Here is a 6,816-nt window from a genome sequence, read left to right as displayed (position 1 = left end):
TCCCGGATGCATTGCCGGATTGCCTCCACGGCGTGAGATAGATTTTGTAATAGATCTAATGCCGAACGCCGCCTATTTTGATGATTCCTTATCGAATGGCTCCTCTCGAAATGAGAGAACTCAAGTCCCAATTAGATGAATTGAAAAGATTGGGGTTTATAAGGGAAAGCCACCACCTTTGGGAGCACCAGTGTTATTTGTGAAGAAGAAGGATGGGTCATTTCGCCTATGTGGGATTATCTAAGTCAATAATGTGACTATCAAGAACAAATATCCGCTGCCTAGGATCAATGACCTATTTGATCGGTTAATGGGTGCCAAGTATTTCAAAGATAGATCTCGCAACAGCTACCATCGATGAGAATTCGGAAGAAAGATATACGAAGACATTTCCGCATCACGGCTAGGGCATTTTGAGTTTTGGTGTTACCATTTGATTGACCAATGCTCCGCTGCATTTATGGATCTCATGCACCGAAAGTGATGTGGAAATACCTAGATCAATTTGTTATCGTGATTCATAGATGACATCTTGATTTATTCCAAGACTAGGGCGAACACAAGGAACACTTGAGGATTGTCTTCCAAACATTAGTTGATCATCGCTTTATGCCAAGTTCAGCAAGTGTGAGTTCCGGTGAATGAAATGAGGTTCTTAGGGCATGTTGTATCGAGAATGGAATCAAAGTGGATCGCTCAAAGATAGAGGCGCTGAATAATTGGTCGAGATCGACGCCGGCGGAAATCGGAGTTTCTTGGGATTGGCGTGGTATTACCGTCGCTTTGTAGAAGGATTCTCTAGCATAGCCGTCCTTAACTAGGGTGACACAGTATGATGTGAAGTTTGAATGGACGGAGGCATGCGAAAAAGCTTTCCAAGAGCTAAAGACGCCATTGGTAACAGCTTTGACTTTGACTATTCCGATCCGAGAAGAGCTATGTGATTTATACCGATGCCTCTAACACCGGGTTAGGATGTGTCTTAATGCAAGAAGGCCAAGTGATAAGCGTATCGCCTAGACAATTGAATGCCCATGAGAAGAATTATCCTACTCATGACTTGGAGTTAGCGGCGATCATTCATGCTCTAAAGATATGGAGGCATTATGTGTATGGTGAGAAGTTTGAGATATTCTCGATCACAAGAGTCTCAAGTAATTTGTTCTCGCAGAAAGATTTGAATATGAGGCAGAGGAGATGGGTCGAGTACATGGAGGACTATACATTCACATTGCAATACCATCCGGAAAGCAAATGTAGTTGCAGATGCATTGAGTAGGAAGCCGAGAACATGTCCGGTCGTTCGATGATGATGAAGGAGTGGCAATTGCCTGAGTCCGCCGCTTCTTATGGTTTCGAGATCACTGAAATGGAGGTGGAGATCCTCATAAGTGCTGCTATTTAGCACGATGACGATGACGGCAGAAAACACCTTGGTTCGTGAGATTGTGGATGCCTCGTAATACATCGAGGGATGGACCTAGGTACCGAGGATATGTGGATAATGCCGAGGATGTTGATTGGGAAAAATCCGGAGACGGAAGCATCGATTCGTGAGGAAGAATTTGGGTACCATTTGATCACTCTTTCATGGAATAATATCTTGAGTGAAGCCCATAGATCGAAGTATACCATTCATCCCGGTGGTACCAAAATGTACGAGATCTACGCCGCCGCTTTGGTGGCCGGAAATGAAGCGGCACATCATGAATATGTGAAGAAGTGTGCCACATGCCAACAGGTGAAAGCTTAACACCATAGACCACCGGGTCTTCTTAAACCTCTAGAGATTCCTGAATGGAAGGGGAGAATATAACCATGGATTTTGTATCCGGGTTATCGAGGACCGATGAGGGAATGGATTCTATATGGGTCATTGTTGATAGACCCACCAAGTCCGCCCATTTCATACCTGTTAAGACTACTTTACTCCTCTGAAAAGCTAAGTAGAATCTACGGTCGATGTACCGAGGTTGCATGGGCACCACTCTCTATAATTTCAGATAGAGGTACTCAATTTACCTCATTTTTGAGAAGTCTTCAAAGGAATTGGGGACCAAACTGAAATTCAAGATCGCATTTCATCCGCAAAACCGACGGGCAATCGGAAAGAGTCATCCAAATCATCGAAGATATGCTTCGGGCTCATGGTTTGATTTTGGGGGTAGTTGGAAGACTCATTTGGCATTGGCTGAAGTTGCCTACAACAACAGCTACCAATCTAGTATCGGTATGGCTCCGCTTGAAGCGTTGTATGGCGACCTTGCGGCAACACCTCTCTGGACTCAAAACCGAGATAGTATTATGTTGGGGCCGAGATGGTTAGTGACACCACCGGTGAAGATTAGAGGATACTGAATCGCCGCTTACAGCCCGTGAGTCGCCGAAAAGCTTACGCGGATAGGCGCAGACGCCCAGAAAACGTGATTTTTAAATAATGTATTTTTCTATATTAATTAATTAATTATTTATTTATTTTCAAATTCAGGCCTGATTGACTCAAAATACGCGGCCCGGTTTTCAGTCCGAAGTCCGTTTGGGCTTGGGTTTCGACCCAAGTATATAAACACATTTTTCTAGAAAATAGGGTTCCCGAGAATAGAATAATTAAAAATGGAGGCGAGATGAAAGTCGGATTTCGAGGGGTGGAGCCAATTTTCCGACTCGAGAAATTCATAGAGCCGCTCATACAGTGAGTAGCTATTTTGCTATTTCAATCGGATTTATGGTTTTCGTGGTATTAGTGTATACCGCTTAATGTTTACGCTTTTATATACCGCCATTATATCGCTTTATTCTCGGGTCAGTCGCCCGTCTATTGAAAAACTCTGTTGAATTTGTCGTGTTGTTAAATTTGAAAACCTCGAAATCGAGGTGGAACTGTCGAATCTTGTTTGGCCACAGAATGCGTATAAAGCCAAATCGCAAGAAATCGGCCCCTCTATGTCTATGTGAACTCGCTGGGTGGTCCGAACCCTTTACGGATGAGGTTAGAAGTGAAGGATGTTGGTTGATGTTGGATGATGTCGGGTAGTTGATTTTCTTTGAATAGCGCCGAGTAGAAATGTCATTGAAGCCTCGCGAAGCTCACGGCCTGTTAATCGGCGGTACCGAACCAGTGTTAGGCTGATTTTCGGGTTGGTTTTCTCTTGGTCGAGTGATGGTGGGTTGGTCTATTGTTAATTGTGGGTGTTTGGGCGAGTGGGGGCTTGATAGTAGTGTTGCCGATTTAAGCGAACCAAGCTTTAATGGTGGCGATTTTATCTCGATCTAGTTTTGGTGAAATCGAAATTTAAACATTTGAAGTTTTGTGGTTTAGTAAAGTGGTTTGGTTTTTCCTTCTCTTCATTTTCTATTTGATGGAAGAGGGGAATGGTGGCCTACGCCTTTTGGTGGTCGGGTGGTGGTGGTTAGGGAAGAAGATGATGAAACGCATTCCGATTCGGGGCTTGGGCCCCGGGTGGTTTATTCGGCCTTAGTCATTGGGTTGGGCCAAAAGCTCTAATTTTATGTGGGCCTGGTTCTATTTATTTGGTTGGGCCCGATTTTAAGATCTTTGGACCGTTTAATTAAGTCTAGTTTGGGCCCCGCCTTTAAGCTAAGTTTTGGGACGCTTTTCTTTGTTTGTTTCAACTCACTTGTGTTTTGGGTTGTGTTTTAATGCTTTTGGTCCGTGATCTAATATTGCATGAACCAAATCGGTCCATCGGACTTAAAATAGATCTACATGGGCCTTTCAATCGCTTAGACTTCCGAAATAAGGTTCGGCTCGGCATTGGTCCGGAACCACGACTTAATCACGAGCCCACGCCATTACGCACCTTTCGACCTTAGCCATGAACCATGGCTATTTAATTGAACCTGTCCGAACACTTAAAACGACATTTTTGACTCGACTTGGACAAATTGACTTTGACTTGGACAGTTTGACTTTTGACTAGGACAGCTTTGACTTGTAACCATCGACCGCCGACTTTTGACGGTCGACTTTGACCTTTGACCATGAACGGTTGACTTTCACCTTTGACTTTGACGATGACGCTTTGACTTTGACCATGACATGTTGAGTTTGACCTTGACCATGAGGTGTTGACCTTTGACCGGCCGACTTTGATCATTGATCGCCGACCTTTGACCGCTGGATCGAAATGTCGACTTTTCCAGCTTTTCATATGTTTGTTTATATGGATATATATATAAGAATAAAATAATCGTCTGATATCATAACTTGGTTGGTAAATTATCTAATTTAGATTTGACGCGGAGTAAATGTGAAAAGATATATATATATTGAAGCTTTGATTGCGACCGTAGACGCTTTATTTGTGCTACGCTTTACGTGATATTATATGGATAATATATAGTAAGAAAAATGTCGCGGAAGCTTGATAATTTGGTGGTCATTATCTAATAAAAAGATTTGACCTTGATGTTGTGTATTTTTTGACACGGACGATATTGAGATAATATGCCGATATTTATATTAATGTAATATCTTCGAGAAATGTATATACACCCGGAAGACATCTGGATTCTGAGAAACCAAATATATGTAGAAGGTGCTCAGGCACAGAGAAGAAAATTGTTTTGCTAGAAGATGTATTACCTTGGATCCATAAAGAAGGTGCTCAACCTAATGTTTTATTTTTTTCACTGAACCAAATTTTTTTTTTTGACTGATTAATCTGGTTTTTTGCAGGTTGATAAGCTAAAGAAAAAGCTTAGCCATAAAGAGAGTACGTGTTCAGAGAGCTTTTGAAAGAGCAATTTTACCTGACACCCTTGGGTTCTCTTCCTTGCCTTCCCCCTTCTATTTCCTGCAGGTATGAATATTATTTTATCAAACTTGCAAAAATCCATTAGTTTTATCGAAATTTATTTTGTAAAACCATTTTAGCATAAGAGAAGATGACTAGAATTCCCGCTTATCCAAAATGCCTGAAATTCTACCTCCCATACAAAAATTTGTGACATAGAATGGTTCAACAATTTACATTGCGTTCTGATGAGATGTGTGATTGGTTTACAATTTGATTGGATAGTAGTGACGTTATGTTTCCTAGCAAGAGAATGCGAGGTCTTATAATCAAAACATAACTAAATCGCAAGGCCAAGTTTAAGAAAGATTGCAAGTTTTGAGTCAGCGTACAAGTAGACAGTTTTGCGCCATTTCCTAAGTTCTCCTTTTCACTGTAATGATTAATTGGTAAGCAATATATAGAATGACTTTGTTTAATCTAATTAGAATGTTCTGATCTAAACATAGAGGTGATCATAGAATGTTCTTTTATAGGGGATATAACAACCACCATTCAAAGGGGTTGCCAACAATGTTTTTCTATTGATCCCTCTTATACTAATCGAGTTGATTTATTTAACACCATGCCTCCATTGATTGTGTGAAAAAGTCAGAGGTGTGGATTTGGATACATCAGTCCATTCATGGTCATACCTGCTGTGCAATTGTCCTAGAGTAAGAGAAATCTGGGCTTGGGCTGCTGGTACGTTTGAGCTGAATTTAAATGAATTTAACTTTATGGCACTGTTGGGAACCTGAAAGAACAGAAGTACCATATTACAAGAGTTGTGGAATGCTGCTGTGGTGCACATGATGTAAAATGGAAACACTTTTCGCCGCCATCCATACATGATGTTCACTGGATGTCTGGATCCCTCCCATTGGTTGTGAGATAAAAATCAATACTAATGGCTTTGTTCTTGGTGTACCTAGTAGAGGAGGTGCTGAATGTGTTTGACGGAACAATGAATTAGAAGTGGTGGGTGTACTAGCTATTGGTCTAGTCCAGGTTACTTGCGTTGAAGCTGAATGCATAGCAATTGTGCTTGTAGCTAAGAAGTCAATAGAAATGAACTGGACAATCCACTATTTTTTTAGATGGGCAATCCAAGGTGGTAGACTTATAATAAAAGACAAATGTCTCAAATCTAAAACTCTTAGGCTTTTGAGTAGTGAAAAACTTGATAATAAGAGGTTGAAAGTAGTATCAATTATCATGTTGGATTAAAAGGAGCGTACTAAAGAATGATTGGGATCTGGAAAGGGTGCTGAGAGTGGCTGGTGATGTGGGTGAGTCACTGATCATTGATACATGCCTCATCCTATGGGGAACTTCTTCTATCTTGCTAATCTTCATGCATGAACATTCATTGACCATGGCAGAGCATACAAGATCATGTAGGAGATCATGAGTCTTAAAGGATATTAATTTTGAACGTTTATCATCGTGAATGTCTAAAAGGACCGATGCAGAAGCTCGTCAAAAATCATCATCACCAATATTTTCTACTTCATCTTTCAGCTCGATTGAATTAAACCATTCGCCATCCACAGATGAATCAATTCTTGTTTGTCAATTTCATCATCTTTTTGGATACACTGCCCAATAGGCAAAGCATTGCCTTGAAACTGGTGTTAAATGATTATAACTCAATCTCAAGGCAGGTAATATGGTATTCTCTCCAAGTTCCTGGTAGATTCCAGATCCAATTTCCTCTCTCTTGAGCATTAGTGCGGCAATTTTGTTTTATATATTTGTAGTGGAGGTGATACAAGAACACTCATGCTGCTCAACGATTATAGGTGCAGAGAAAGAAGAATAGAAAATTGCAGAGTCACATTTCATGGTGCTGAAGAACAAAATCCGTTGGGGGTCTGCAAAAATATGGCTAACAGAAAGTTAAATAGAAATTGTCGCCAAATTCTCTAGATCTGAGATTTGTTAAATCTGTATTTTCAGTTTTTCACAAAGAATCTGTATTTAGGATCAATCTGTGTTACCTTTTTGATCTTTCAAG

General features: G+C 40.8%; 1 protein-coding gene and 1 long non-coding RNA gene across 6 annotated transcripts in view; one reads left to right on the top strand and one right to left on the bottom strand.

The window, feature by feature from the left end:
• Positions 1 to 4,517: 4,517 nt before the first annotated feature.
• LOC147512431 (20 kDa chaperonin, chloroplastic-like) overlaps positions 4,518 to 6,816 on the top strand; it is a 34,780-nt gene continuing 32,481 nt past the window's right edge. For all 5 annotated transcript variants that reach the window (XR_015214938.1, XR_015214942.1, XR_015214941.1 and 2 more), the window contains exons 1-2: positions 4,518 to 4,624; positions 4,700 to 4,823. The gene's annotated coding sequence lies outside the window, so the exon portion shown is untranslated. The remainder of the gene's footprint in view (positions 4,625 to 4,699; positions 4,824 to 6,816) is intronic.
• The window catches only part of LOC147512432 (uncharacterized), a 32,693-nt gene continuing 31,199 nt past the window's right edge, over positions 5,323 to 6,816 (bottom strand). Inside the window, exon 2 of the long non-coding RNA XR_015214943.1 lies at positions 5,323 to 5,452. This is a non-coding gene — a long non-coding RNA (uncharacterized LOC147512432). The remainder of the gene's footprint in view (positions 5,453 to 6,816) is intronic.

The sequence above is a fragment of the Coptis chinensis genome, chromosome 3 (genome assembly GCF_015680905.1).
Source record: "Coptis chinensis isolate HL-2020 chromosome 3, ASM1568090v1, whole genome shotgun sequence".
NCBI lineage: Eukaryota > Viridiplantae > Streptophyta > Magnoliopsida > Ranunculales > Ranunculaceae > Coptis > Coptis chinensis.
Note: the sequence above shows the minus strand (reverse complement) of the source record. Positions and strands in the feature narration are given on the sequence as shown.